Below are 16,418 nucleotides of genomic sequence, written 5' to 3' on the forward strand. Positions count from 1 at the left end.
AGGTCTTATTAGCCCCTAGGGGAACTGAAGTTAGCAGTAATCCCCCATATGCTGTTGGTAGAGCTGCGCAGACCCAGCAATTCAAAACATTGAAGGTTTCAGCATACACGTATTTGATTGCCTGGTAAGTATTGAAATTCGGGTGCCACTCACACTTACTAAATTCTACTTGCATAACAGAGAAGAGAAATGGCCATAACAAAAAGATTATTGTTACCATGATGATCAGTAGGATGGTCATGTAATATTTCTGTGGAAATGGTTGTTCCGTATTGTCTCTGTCTTCTCCGGTTCTTCCAAAAAGATATTTTCTTGATTCAGTCATTTTACTTGGACACGTGATCATACTCTCTGCCCTATAGGACCTTAGCACCGATGATTGCTTCACTAGGTTTGAGACAGATCAGTTCCTATTGATCTGACCCCCCTTTGTAGCCAGACTTTTGTGCTTAGGGTCCCAATGGAGAGGTAATGTCCTTGTCCAGTTCGAAGTTTCTCACCAACTTGCAGTGTGTCAGATGTATCCACGAAGTCTGTTCTGCTATCTTGACTGCAGTAGGTGTTGAAAGAAGCACCTGGTAGGGACCTTCCCACTTTGGTGATGCCCATTTCTTTCACTTCACGATTTTAATCTACACCCAGTCTCCTGGCGTCACTGTCACTTCTGATGTTTCGGCTTGTTTCTGACCTGAAACAGAATTAAACTGCAACAGATGTTTAGAACTCAACAACTTTTTCATATATTCAGCTAGTGTAAAATCAGCTTCCTGGTCTGATGACATGAGAGGTTTTTACTGGGGTGTGTAATAAGCCCTTCCATACAGCTTTTCAAAAGGAATCAGTCCTTTTGCTGTAGGGACAGCTCTCATGCTCAACTGTGCCAGAGGTAAACAGTACAGCCAGGTTTCCCCCATTTTAGCTATCAATTTCCTTAGTTTTCTTTTTAGTATACCATTATGCCTTTCAACCAGCCCTGCAGACTGCGGATGATATGCACAATGATTTTTTAGAGAAATACCAAAAAACTTACTCAGCTGCTGTATAGTTTGATTTACAAAGTGCGTACCATTGTCACTATAGATTCTTTCTGGAATACCAAACCTAAGAATAATGTCCTTAACAAGTACCTTTGCTACTGTAGCTGTATCCGGATTTTTGGTTGGAAAAGCTTCCACCCACCTGGAGAACATATCTATAATGACAAGGCAGTACCTTTTGTTTTCACATTTGTTTAGTTCTATACAATCCATACCGATAGTGTGAAATGGATATGGTGGTGTGGGAATACTCCCTTGCTTAGGCTTTATCCCCCCTGTGCATGGTGTTTGTTACAGATCTGACACATTAAACAATTTTTTTTCGAATAGTTTGTAAATCCGTACGTTGTGAACACCTGGTTCACCAGCTGTATCATCCTCCCTGTTGACACATGGCACTGCCCATGGCTCAACAATGCTGCATAGCAGAACAAGTTAGTGGGTAGTATTGGTTTTCCCTCCTTAGAGGTGTACTGTTCTTTTTCAAGGATTAGTCCTCGTTTCATCCATCGCTGTTTTTCTGCTTGCGTAGTGAGTGTCTGCATTGTTTTTAACATATCTAAATTCAAGGTTTCAGAGGGTTGTAATTTCTTATCTAGAAGGAATACCTCTGTAGCTGCCTATTTTGCAGCTGCATCAGCTTTCGCATTACCTTTTGAAATTATGTCCTGTTGTTTAGTATGAGCTATACATTTGCAAATAGCTACCCTTTGAGACAATTGAATAGATTCTAAAAGATCTAAAATAAGCTGCGCATGATTTATAGGTTTGCCAGTAGATGTTATCATTCCTCGGTTTTTCCACTGTTGTGCAAACACATGTACAGTGGAAAAAGCATATTGGCTATCAGTGAAGATGTTTACACATTTATCCTTCGCTAAGGTACATGCTTGTGTCAGAGCAATCAATTCTGCTGCCTGCGCAGATAAATGATGCGATAAAGATTTCACTTCTATAACTTCAGTATCAGAGACTACTGCATATCCTACTAGGTTCTGTCCTGAAGGGCCCCTTTTGCACGAGCCATCCATGTAGTATGTCACCTCAGCATTATCCAAGGGGACATCTGTGATGTCTTTCCTAGGTAATGTCTTCTGCTCGATTATTCGCAGGCAGCGATGTGGTGTGCCATCTGCAGGAGTTGGGAGCAGGGTAGAAGGGTTTAAGGTCATACATCATTCAATTGTCATATGAGGTTGGCTCAACAATATGGTCATGCAGGAAAGATGCCTAGCAGGAGAGAGGTATGATACTTTTTCTTGTAATAAAATAATCGCGACTGCATGAGGTACCCTTAGAGTGAGTGGGTGAAACAAGACTACTGAAGCCGAAGCCTGCACTGCCATTGCTGCTGCGACTACTGCCTGCACACAGTGTGGCAAAGATCATGCCACTGGGTCTAATTGTGATGAATAGTAAGCAAAGGGATGTTGCTTATTTCCATGTTGTTGTGTTAGTACTGATGTCATATAGCCCTGCTTGCAATCTACAGTCTGGAAAAAAACGCTTATGGTAATTAGGCAAACCCAGAACTAGAGAGGAGGCTATTAACTGTTTCAGTTTACAGAAAGCAGATTCTGCCTCTGTTGTCTATTGTAACAAGTCCTGCCACTGCCATAGGTGTCTTATAAATAAGGTCAGTTAAAGGTGTAGATTCCAAGGCATAGTTTGGAATCCAGCTCCGACAAAAATTTGTCGTTCCCAAGAAGGACATCATTTCCTTCTTGGTGGTAGGCTTCGGTGCCTACAAAATTGCCACCTTTCTGGTCTCATCTAAAGTTCTACCTGATTTGGATATTACATATCCCAAGTACTTTACCTGTTTTTTCTAAATTTGCAGTTTGTTCTTATTCACTTTGTGTCCCTCAGCAGCTAGAAATTGTAGAAGTGCTACTGTATCTTCCCTGCAATCCTGCAGGGTGGGGACTGCTAATAGAATGTCATCAACATAAAGTAAGACCTGACTACCCTTTGGTGGGTTAAATACTGCCAGGTTACTTGACATTTCTTGTAAAAATATAGTAGGGATCTCACAATATCCCTGTGGTAATCGCATATATGTGTATCTTTTTCCCTGAAACGTGAATGCAAACCAATATTGGCTGTCTGGGTGTATTGGTATTGAAAAGAATGCATTACTAATGTCTACCACAGAGAAATATTCTTGTTGAGGTTTTAAGTCATTCAACAAGGTGTGTGGATCCGGCACTATAGCTGCCCATGTTATTACTGCGTCATTTACAGCTTGCAAATCCTGAACCATATGCCATTCTCCATTGGCTTTTTTAACTGGAAATAAAGGTGTATTACATGGAGAAGCAGGGGATTCTACAACACCCCTCCCTTAAGTAATGCTGCTATGATAGGTTTTATTCCTGCCTCCGCATCCTTTCTTAAGGGATACTGTCTTTTTTGTGGTCTAAACGCTGATTTTGGTGTAATACTAACTAGACCTGCAGTATGGATAAGTCCTACATCTGATTTTCCTGCTGACCAGAGGGTCTCTGGTATATCTTGTAAGGCATTTTCTTCTTCCGTCAACAGGAGTATCCATCAGCTGTCTCTGCGAGACTGCAGATGTATAGCTGGGTTAGCTTGGGTCACCCAATTCAATTTTTGCACTTGTATTCCCTGTCCTGACAACTCTAGTTCTGTTTGTTTTTCCCATCTTGTAACTCTCTCCCCTAGGTCTGCCCACCGTATGTTTTTATTGTTGGTCAGGCTTACATGTGGTAGTCGATTGGACTTATAAAGTGTCAAAAACTCCTGGGGCAGTGAACATCTGGCTACACTATTCCCTTCTGCATCCCAGTATAAGTTTCTCAGTACCAATCTGTTTGTACAATGCTAAAATAATTATTTTTCATACTCATTATCAGGCCCTGGTGTGTTACAAAAATACAGGGTGCAATGCAGCAGGTGCTGTTTATCAATGTCCAGGGAGGCAAACTTACTGATGGCTACGTTCATCAGTTCTTTGGTCACAGTCTCTGGACCAGTCGTAACCAGGTCCTGACTGTACCAATAAAACGTTTCACCCCCCGATTGAAAGATAAAGGTGTCGGTTCATCGCTAAGTTTCCATGCCCTGCATAGCTGGAACCACCGCTATGCCAAATAACTGCATAAGATCCCTGCCCAAGAGATTTACTGGGCATTTCGCATAAACTACAATCTTACTTATTTGTGTTAATCCTGAAACAGGATCTGCTATGGTAATATTGAGGGAGAGGGGATCCCGGTATAGCTGCCCATTCACTGCTTTGACCATTATGTAATCAGGTGACTCTGAATTGTCTGGTAATTTGGAGGGGTGTATCAGGGTCCATGATGCCCCTGAATCACACAAAAATTTAACCTCACTGCCTTCCACTAAAAGTGTAACTTCCAGTTTTGTATCTGCTAAATAGAGCTCCAGGCTCAATAAAGCTAAATCTAGTACTTCATCTTCATCATTAATTTCCTGTACTTCCTCTACTTCCCTTTTCATATCCTCGTTTGTCCTTTCTCTGCTAGTCTCTTTTTGTGATTCCTGACTATCATATAGTCAGTCCTCACCTTCTTTATCTTCCGTTGTTTCTTTCTTATTTTTCCTGCAATCCCTTGCTAAATGTCCCTTTTTACCACATTTAAAAATTCTCCCCTTTTCTTGCATCCTTCACCTTCAAAGTCTTCTGATCGCTGATTAGACTGCCTACCTCCCTATGTATTTTTCCTGCCCTTTTTCCCGGGGTGCACTACATAAACTTCTGCTCTGTCTTCTATGGAAAATACCTGCGCCATCTTCTTCTTTTTGCTATTAAAATGCCTTTCAGCATGTCTAACATATTTGAGTAGTGAATGCAATCTACTCGTTCGATGGTCAACCATGTGTTTTGTAATGAAACTGCTTATAGGTGTACTACTACCTTTTAGAAATGCATTTTTTGACTGCTGTTCATATGGGGAGTCTTGTTTTTGATCTTCGGGAACCTGCATTCCACAGTGGTTTTTAAAACATTCTAACAGTCTAGCAAAGTATTGGTCATCTGATTCACCCTCCTGCTGGACACATTGATTAATGCAAGTCCAGTCTGCCCTAGGTTTCCATTTCTCAGAGATGCGGTCTGTAAGTCCCTTCACTCAAGTGTCTAATTCTGCGCTGCTGTGTGGAAGATGTTTTTGTGCAGCGTCACAAGGATTCCAGTTGCCACAAATCATGTACCAATCTGGTCCTACAATCTGTCAAACTACGTTTTATATCTCTTCCCCATTTAAGTTATAACTTAGCCTCATTCCTTGTAAATCTTCCGAAAATTTTCTGAAATTAAGTTTCGGATGGGGAATCCCTTCTGTAGCTTTCCAGATATCTTCCGGAGTCCAGGGTCGATACACTAAGATAGTTGGAGTCTGATCTTGCTGTCCTGCCTGAGGGTTCAGAACTTCTCTAAGTGGGCATATTTCTTCTTCTACAGGTTGTGTATCCTTAACTACCTGCCATAATTCAGAGCCTTCTTCTTGATTATTTCCCTTTGTTCGGGACCTAGTTTCGATGAGATCTCTAACTTTAGCTAGTTTCAATTTTATAATGTCCCTATCACTAGTGAGCATAGGATATAATGGGGGTGGGTCAATCTGTCCACTTGCTCCATACTCTGGTAGGGAAGGGGGAGGCCGAGGTGCCGATGCCACTAACAACTTATTGTCTTCCTTTTCTAAAAACATTGTCTTTGAGTTTTTGTTCTTTTAGTCTCTGCGGTTTGCTTCCTCCAGCCACCTATGTGCCTGGGGAATTCCTAACTGTTGTTGTTTTTTAACTTGACCCTTAGAATCAGTTTTGAGTTGCTTGATAAGTTTGATAAGTGAGGATTTTTCTAATTTACCGTCAAATTCATACTTAATAGCCCATTTTGAAAAGTATTTAATATTGTCTGCGTGCTGTGACTGCATATATTTTGCATCTTCCGTTAATGGTGGATTTCAGGGTGTCTTTGCACAATTATTACCCATTTTCCCTATTTTGTTTGCTATGTAGACTATTCAGAAAAATATTACCTGATGCCTTCAGATTTTTACGTGTACCATGAATTTTGTTAAAGTCTCTTCAGAATGACTGTCTAAAGCCTACTGATCTGTTTCACCTGATCTATGACAAGATAGTACCTTTTCTATCCCTGACTGTAAGAAAACACAATCTGACAGAAACAATACACATCCAGTCCCTGATCTTGAAACAGAAAAAGCAGATTCACCTTACCTGAGCCCACATGATTGATCGCTGATTGGCGGAAAACCCGTCCTTCAGTCGCAGATCAGAAAGTGGCTGGCCTCTTTTGACGACAATTCAGTCGGAGGACTTTTCACATAAGAAGAACCAATTTGGTTTCTTCCCCGTACAGTTTCAGCCACCTGGCTGTCTGTTCTGAGGTGAAGTGAGGGTATCCGGCTCGAGGGACCAATCTGTAAAGGAAAACACAATGATCAATGTACGTAAGGTTCAAGTAAGTCACCCTTTATTACTTGCAGCAAGGAGACAAAGCATGTAAGTACAAGGTTTGTCTGATTTTCCATAGTTCAGCATGCTGTTTTTATACAGTTTTCTGCATGTGCACAGTAAGGTATTATTAGATTTACTGCTGACATGGTCAGAAAGTTGCTGTCTTGTAAAAATATGTTTGAGAAAAATAACCTTGCCTTGGGTGTATTTCAGCCCTCCCTTGTTTCTCACACTCCTTCAGCTGTCCAGTTCTTGATATGATATATTTGCCTAGGGTCAAGATACTACCCTGGCCTCAATACACATTCTGCTGACTATGGTAGACTTTCAGGCATCAATTGTTCTCTTATCAAGGTCTCCTGCAGCTGCACATATTTCACACAGAATAAGCAAAATAAATGTATTAATTTCTTTTTAACCCTAAATGCATCTAAGCTTGCACATTGCAGTTATACATTTTCTTAACAATCCTAAAATACTTCCTCTGACAGGAAGGGCAGTGAAGCTGGCCAGTCAGCAGGGAATGGAACATCAGCTACTGTTCAAGAAGACCTTAGGAAATGGCCTCCATCAGAGTCTGGCAATGGTAAGTGGTCAGCTCTACAATGGACAGCAAGGATTGAAAGGTCAGTGGATGTCAATGTATGGACATGTATCAGAAGGTGCATACCTGGTCTTACAGGCACATTATCAGTGACAGCACCATCATGGCCCAGAAATGACTGAACTTGCTCATGCAGCTGACTGAGTGGTATATCACATCTTTGTTTTGCATTACAGTCATGAGCGGTGGTGCAGCGGTTAGCGTTGTCGCTTCACAGAAAGAGGTTCTCCTGTTCAATTCCCAGCTGGAGTGCCATCTGTGTGGAGTATGCATATCCTCCCCATGGTCGAATGACATTAAAGACATGCAGGTAGGTGTGAGCGTGAATGGGCGTGTCTTCTTTGAAGGCTGGGTGTCAAGCTGGCAACTCAGCACCGTAAAATTCCACTGCCAATCATGAGCAGACCAGAGTTCTGCTGTGGCGGCCCCTAACCGGGAAAAGCCAAAAGTCAAGTCATGAGCGTGGTCATGGAGAAGTCATGGCAGCACTAGATGAAAACAGTCTGGCATCAGTTTTATGCCCTATAGAGCAGATTGTCTCAGCTATTTTTCAATAGTGCTGAAATAGTATCCAGACCATTGTATTCTACCATGTGGTAGAGGAAGACCTCCTCTTCTGTGCTTTACCCATGGTACCCCAAAGTAGGAAAGTCTTCAAGATGCACCACCACAAGCTTGCACTGTGTCACAACGATAAAAGCACTCTTTATATTAGCTTTTGGTAATAGCATAGATGAACAGGAATAATAAAAATAAAAATATTAAAATTAAGTTAAAAAAGTGGTGAAAACACTTATTTAGGTTAACATTGTCTGCTTTTTAGTAATAGAAAAGTTCTTATGAACAATGAAGAAATAGCAGTGTTTACAAGATTGGCTGAAGGCTTGGCAAAAGCACTCTAGTAGGCTGCACCAGTGATTGGAAGAAAAGAATATTTAAAGTATTTGATTGGTACTTATACACTACAGGGTGTTAACCTTTTCTGAGTGCAGAGATGTAAAGTACAGAGAGTGTATATACCTGATTGAGGACACTGCAGCAGCAGCAAAGGATTTTGATTGAAAGCTAGATCTTGTGCAGAGTTTGTTTCTGACCAAGGAATAAGTCCAAAAAACAGAAGCGAGTGCTGGAAACAAAACCTAGTACACAAGCCAACACCGGAGGGAGAAGAAAAGCCAATACATATCCAGTGGTAATCCAATAGATGTAGTGGAATCCAGAAGACACAGAGTTTCATAAAACACAGGTTTATTGTAAACGCAAGTAAAACACCTTGATGCTCGTTTTTGTTACTCCAGTAACTTCATCAGACAAATGAATCAACAAGTTCATCTCCTTAAATACAAACATCCATTACCTTGTTAATGCAGTAATTAAAACTTAAAGAAAACCTACTGAGTTTTCTTGGCCAATATAAAGCCTTACATAAAAACAGTTTATATAATATAATTTAAAATAAATAATGTGTAAATTTTTAAAATACATTATTCAAGGGGATTTTTTGTTTTTTCAAAACTAAAATATTCCATGTAGCCTCACGACCTAAATTGAAATAGCTTTCAGTTTTAGTATGGGTTTGATGGATATATAGTCATTGAGTCCAGGTTCCTTATTTGCCTCCAGGTGGATTTGCCAGTATGTTTCCCTCTGTTCTAAAATGGTTTGCCATGGTCCACCCCTGGGGTCCAACTGGACACTATCCAGAACAAAAAACAAAAATTTTGCTTTGGAACATGTGTGTGTTTGAACAAGGCATTTGTGGTGTTCCCTTTTTGTATATCGTAATTGTGCTCATATATTCTGCGTTTTAAAGACCGCTCCGTTTTGCCCACATAGTATGCCGGGCATAGAGTGCACTTAGCCAAATACACAACCCTTTGGCTGTTGCAATTATAAAATCCTTTGGCTCTAATGGTCATGTTTTTAGCTACCAAAGTTACTTCCTCTGAATGTGCAATATATGAGCACTGGGCGCAGGATCCACATTTGCAGGTGCCCTTTCTGGATCTAAAGGAATATTGTTGGAAGGGCCTCTTTTCTAGTATGTTCTTAATACTGTTGCCCTTGCGGAAAACTGCCTTCATTTCCCTACCATGCAGATTACCCAAGTCAGTAATCTCCGTGAAGGTTTCCCATTCTCTTCTGATTATATCTCTTATTTTGCTGGAATTGGCACTATATTGTGTGATGAAGGCTTTGTTGTATTCCGACTGTGGTGTCTGTGGAGTCTGTGTTTCCTCCCCATGTGTTAATCCCAGAATTGGTCTGAACCTACCTATTCTTTCTTTTTTGACCTGTTCGTAAATGTTGTGTATCATGTCTCTGGGATACCCCCTGTCCTGGAATAAAAGACTGAGGTTTTCACACTCCTTCAAAAACTTCTCTTCATTAGATGTCATTCTGGAGATTCTGACGAACTGACCCTTGACGATCCCTTTCTTTTGATATACAGGGTGTGCACTGTCATAATGTATGTAACTGTTGGAGAACGTCGGCTTCCTGTATACTGAAGATTCATATTGATGGTCACCATTGATACTAAGCATAACGTCCAGATATTCCACCCTTTCCGTGTTGACTTGATATGTGAATGTAAGAAAATTGGTAGTACTAGTTAGATATTCCATGAAATCTATGAGGAGGCTGTCAGTTCCTGTCCAGAAAATGCAAATATCGTCTAGGAACCTGTAATATGCCACCCAATATTTGCTAAAGGGGCTGTTGAACACGTACTTGTTTTCCCAAATGGACAAAATTATGTCCGCATATGTCGGGGCGCAGTTAGCTCCCATGGCCACCCCGGAGGTCTGTTTGTAAAACTCCCCTGAAAAATAAATAAAATTGTTGTGCAGCACCAATTCCATAAGCTGCAAAATGACAAAGTTGTCATTGTTGTTAGATAAAGAATTGAATGCAAGTGCTTCCTCTAACCATGATAATCCGATGTCGTGTGGAATAACGGAAAAAAGATCCACTATATCAATGGTCAGGAACTTGAGGTTGGGACTCCAAAGTTCAGGAGTGATCTGCCTTAAAAATTCCCATGAGTCTTTCAGCATATGAGTAGATTTGGGCCATAACCTTTTCAGTTTAAAATCCAAGTATTTGGAAAGTGGGGAAATGTTAGATCCTTGTGCTGCCACTATCGGCCTCATAGGTGGATCCTGTATATTCTTGTGTACTTTGGGTACACCGAATATAGAGGGCACCCTAGGTTGAGGATTGTCCAGAAAAACATAAGTACCATAATCAATAGCTTCCTGGTCCAGTAGATTTTTAATGACCAAGTCCATTCTCTGATATGCTATATGAATTTCATTGAGGGAAACAGGACTGTACCTAGCTTCATTTTTTAAGATGGTATTCATTTTGCCTTCGTATATGAGCTGGTCCATAATTACTGTTCCTCCCCCTTTGTCAGGTTCCATTACTCTAATGTTGGTATTTTGTTGTAATGCATGTAATAAATGTTGTTCAGTGGTGGTCAAGTTAGAAATATACCTGCCCCTTTCACAATGACTCCTGATTTGTTGTTCTATCCTGTGTTCTAGATTTTTTAGTTGGGGGTGCAAAGGCGGATTGTATAAACTGCTTCTGTGTAATTCAGCACTCAGATGAACCTCCCCTTGACCCAACAGATGCTCTAAATTCAGTTTCCTAATAAAAAGCTTGGTGTCAATGATAACCTGAGTCATGACACTACTCCTGTTAGGTACATATTTAAAACCTTTGGTAAAAAGTGTGAAGTAGGTGTCATTGATATTTAATGAACTGTAGTTGTAAATGGTGTATCCCCCCTGTTGACAAATAGGGCCCTCATAATAGCTATCATCTGGGCCATGTTCAGCATGGCTTATTCCCAAAACTGAACCTGCCCGAGATGTGGATGCCCGTTGTTCCTCGTCTTCTCTCTCTGTTGATAACCCTGGGGGGAAAAAGACTGTTCGTAATGTGTTTTGCGTTGGTTCTGATTCTTTCAGATCTCCTGGGGAGTGGTTCTGGTCCCTGCTCCTGACTTATCTCATGTTCATTATTATAAGATATATCCCCTGTATGTAGCACTGGTCGTGTAGTGTGGTTTCTTCTATCAATGCTGGAATGTGGTATAGGGTAAGGACATCCTTCCTCATATTCCCTCAAATCCCTTTGTAACTTCTTGTGTTTTCTCTGTAATATCACTGTACATTTATTGTCAACATCCTTCCTAATTTGGTAATACTTTTTATTTTCTGATTCAACCTGAAATAACAAGTCCGTAGTAACAGCGTTATTATACTTGTTGATATCCTGATCTAAAATAGCAATCTCAGATTCATTTCTTTTTATAATGGCTCGTATAATATCTAATCCGCACTTGTCAAAGGCGGAAATTAAATCAGAATGAAAGTCACTACCAGCGACGACATTGCTGGGGTATTTACACACACGTAAGCCCTTGGGCACAATGTTTTGTTCAGACACTCATTGAGGTACATATTGTCCAAATTCAAGCTACGGTACCTGTACAATGATGTCTCTAATGCAGCCATGGATTCCCGAAAACATATTCTTTCGTTAGTCCTGGTATTCGCCTGACCCGGTTGCTGAAAAGTGGGAATGTCTTGATACCATTCCTGAAATGTAGTGGGTAACATATGATCTAGTCCTGCTGTTCCGTCAGAACGCGGTTGACTCACGCTCCCTTCCTGTAGAATGAGCGGAGTATTTTGAAAATCCGAGTGCAGAGATGTAAAGTACAGAGAGTGTATATACCTGATTGAGGACACTGCAGCAGCAGCAAAGGATTTTGATTGAAAGCTAGATCTTGTGCAGAGTTTGTTTCTGACCAAGGAATAAGAGTTAAGAGGTGCACTGAAGATAGGATATAAAATGCTTTTAAGCCACTGGATTGGCTACAACATAGTATATATGTTTTTACCCAGCACTTGTTATTTATGATTTGAAGAAGGCTTAAGAAGCCAAAAGCGCTTATCTCAGCTGGGAAGATAGTGTGTTTTTAACATTTTTATTGTTTTTCTTTCAATCATGAGTGCTTTTATCACTGTGACACAGTGCAAGCTTGTGGTGGTGTACCTTGAAGACTTTCTTACATTGTTGTACCACTTTGAGACACCTTTGGCAGTTGGGGTTGATTGATTTTGTTACCCATGATATCCAGTTATATCTAGTTCCTGAGCTGCACCATGTATATAGAGCTGTTAAGGGACACTATGCTCAGACTGAAACTCCCACACCAAGTAACATAAGTAATATCCCATGTGCCACTGCACAGATGCCTACACATGGCACCAGCACTAGATCTATAGTGCAACGCTGTGATAATGAGGTTTCCTCCCATAACAGGGACAACCAAGATCATGGAGTAAGCCATCAACATGAGAATTCTAATCTACAGTAGTGTTAACATGGCAGGTATGCTAGTGTTCCTGTGTTGTTGTGTCACTCTGCACCTGTGGCAGTCATGACCCCAGAGCTGAAAACAAAGCACTGTGCATATTAGTGGTCTTTGATAAATATGATGCCATAATAATGCTCTTTCATCTACTTTGTTTTATACTCTGTTACAATTGAACTTTTCCACACATCATGAAGTCATGTTGTCATTGTTATTATGTAAGCATTACTCATGCACATGTTCCTATTTTTTGCACAAGTGGCTGCATAAGTATACATGAAACAACATACCTGTTCTTGCTATAACATGCTTTTCTGTATTTATTGCCATTGTGGAAACTGCACACCAACATAACACATACATTCCACAGTATAACAGACTTATGGGGCTATTAGTTCCATGTACATGTGATACAACATACATATGTCCACCGTGTTTGCTTCCATACTTTTCCAGTATATTCAGGACCCTACTAATCAAAGGCTGAGTGTTTTTCATCACAAGTTGATTTTGCATTGTATGTCAACACTGACATTATATGTACAAGTGTACCATCAAATGTTGTTCAAGTATGCTAATAACAATCAGTTGTACAATGCCTTGATATGGCATTGGAATTCCTAGCTACCATGTGAGTCCTCTGTCATTGCTGTAACTTGTATGACACATGTTTTGCATGCTGCACCCTTATCTACTCTCCTCAAATAACACAGCTAATTTGCTGCCCACAGTGTTCCACATATACATACACTACAGTCCACATATGCAATGAATATATATTGGCATCATATGCAACCACGTGTGACATGCACAAACAAGTACGTCTGACGTAGTTGCTGTTCATGAACTAAGTTCATTCTTCATTAACAATTTTGTACTAGCCTGCAGGCACCCTCATACATTTCTTCTAGCTGTTACCACATGGTAGATAAATAGTGATGTAAGACAACCTTTATATAAACATATGTTATGTCTGACATTACCCATTTACAGGTCAGAGTAGAATTGCTCTGTCTGTTACTTGTGGTGTTGGTATACTGTCATCACTGGGCACTTATGGCATGTTGACCTTTGTACATGAGTATATCTGAGCTGGAATCAAACCAGAAGTAGACAAAAATCAGACATTAACTGAATGTACCAAAAAAATATAAGGAAAAAAGATCAGATGAGAAGGAAAGAAAATTGTAAAAGCTATAAATATAGGTTCATAAGCAATTAATAGGTGATTGCCTTTACAAGCCTAGCCAATATAACCTGATTGTACCCTGTACATGGTCCTTAGGGACAGGAAGATGCCTTGAGAACATGTGCATTATATCAGCTTATGGGACATTACATCTCCAATATTTCCAGCCCTGTTTCATGTGTTCACTGAGTAATTTACACAGGGTTAAATACCAATGGTTTAAAAAAACTCATATATTGGTCACGCCCATTTTTGGAGTATACCTTTTGTTGTGATAGTGACAGATATATGGGAACAGGTTGTTCTGATATCATGGGCTACTTTGCTGCCATTACAATCTACAAACAGAAATTACCTGCAAGCATGCATTCACATTGCTAACCTTTGCTATTGCAAATTCCTGGGAAAGTTTGCACATCTTTAGAACGGAAGATAAAAAACAGCTTACCACCCACTTTCAAAGTACTGTGTACTGCCTCAGACAGCCTATAGGTTCTGAAAGGTCTTCTCTTTCTCCTACTAGTGCTGGCGAAATATTTAATTCATCTTTCAAATTGGTGTAATTTACCATATAAAGTGATGTAGATCTCTTACAGCTCACGAACCTATGTGGAAAACGTGACCAAGTACACAAACTGCTTTTCTTCTTCTTCTCAGCTCCACATTGCATGACCCACAATTTAGAATTCACATTGTAAGCATAATTTACAAACTACTATTTTGTTCTTCATGAGTGAAGTTATACCATTTTTAAAGGAGATTCAGGAGAATGGCAGCTTCTGCTACTGTCTCTGCTGGAGAGCTCCTGCATGGTGCATGGTGCATGATGGAGCACAAGATGGTGCTCTAGCTCCTTCATGAATATATCAGGGAGAGCCTACTGGGCTCTCATGATGATACCTTCAAAAAGTGTGATGCCTGGTATAAGCCAGGTGAGGAGTTACCCTCCACTACAGGTATCAACAGGAAAGAAGAAGAGTGCAAGTATCATTATGATGACCAGTGCCATAATCTGTATGATGTTTGTGTATGGGAAGTGGAGGTCAAGCAACATTTTCCTGAACTGTACAAGAAGTGGATATGTTATTTTCTCTCACTCTCTCTCTTCTCCTGTTATGTGTTTGAGACCGTTGCTACTACTGTCAAGAGTCTGTCAAGATGCATTTAAGAAATATGCATATGTAACACTCTAGATCATACACATCATGGAGAGGCAGAGACGACATAATTTAATATGCCCCTATAGTAATTGTATGTCTCTGTCCACCTTGTAACCCTCTACAATCTCCAGCTCAGGAAGCTCCTGGAAGGTTACCCTGGGCCTGAACATTCTTCTCCTTCTCTGTCTAGGCCTATTGTCAGTAGCAGCATTGACTTCAGTATCTAGCACATACAGTTGCAGCAGACCTGCAGCAGCACCTAGAATTCTCTCAGTTGAAATTCCCAAGTCTCTACTCCAATGGTGCAGAGTACTGGGGAAAATCAGAATGTAAGGTGTATGCATACTTTATAGAGCTCTGCTGTAGGTGCAGAGTGTGTGACTGGGTGACTATGATGCATTGCACCTGCCTATAATATCATTTACATCATTTATTGGCCCTATTTTAGGTTAAACAAGGGTGAAAACCAACTAAACACATTTATTGTTTTTAAAACATGCTGAGTATGGTGGTGTGCCACACAAACACGTGCAGGGAAGGTAAACAAAACTTAGAAGTGAGTAGTACCACCCCCTGAAAGAACATGTTCAGCCAGCTGGCCCACCACACAAAAATGCGCACCTAAGTTGAAATGAGCTTAGAAATCAGTAGACACCCCTACCCAGTGTCAGCTACTTCCTGTGTAAACAGCAACATGGGTCTAAGCCTACACGAAGGGGATATGTGGACATGATTACACCTTTCTGTTATTCAGTACCTCCACCTCATCTGCATAGTTATCCGTGCTCACAACCTGGAAACAACACACTTCAGAGCTCAACCATGCTATCAACAGCACCAATGCAGCATTGTAGGGACTCCACATACAGCCCTGTAATACATTTCTGTCACATACTAATTAATTTCTTTTCTCCAAATTTTTTTTTTTATTTTTCTATAAAGCTTGTTTGTGCACTGTGGTGTGCCATGCAAATATGCCCAGGTTATTGAATAAAAAAACTATTAATTCAACTTATTTCCTTTTATTTTTTCTGACATAGAGGATGATAGTTTTAGTCATATGTGTATGTGGTATGACATTTCTGTCTAAATATCTACATTTTTACAACCCCTTTTGTCTGTCTACACTCCTGTACACAAAATTGTTCTGTGTACACTACTGACACTGACACAGGGTCTGAAGAGATGCCTATTTGCTTGCTGGGGATTTGCATGCCACAGAAGTTTCAGTGTTGGCGCGTGGGTTTGTGGTGCTCAGCACTGCTTACTGAATCTAAAAATGTTTGTAGCCATGTAAGTAGTGGGGCGTGATGCCTACACGGAAAAAAAAAGTAGGCTTTATAAAATTTCCTCCATTGTTAGTATATTCATTATTAATTTTTATAGATATGGTAATGATATAGTGACATGTTTCTAAACATGGTATCAATAGTCATGTGATCAGTTATAATTTGTTCTGAAGAAGTCTTTTTTTAAGACAAAAGCACTCAATCTATTATTAAAATCCATTTGAATCTAGACATTTTTGAGAATTGTTTTTTTTCTTTTTTTTTTTTTT

This window comes from Protopterus annectens, chromosome 3.part0 (genome assembly GCF_019279795.1).
Source record: "Protopterus annectens isolate FY-2018-M chromosome 3.part0, PAN1.0, whole genome shotgun sequence".
Lineage (NCBI taxonomy): Eukaryota > Metazoa > Chordata > Ceratodontiformes > Protopteridae > Protopterus > Protopterus annectens.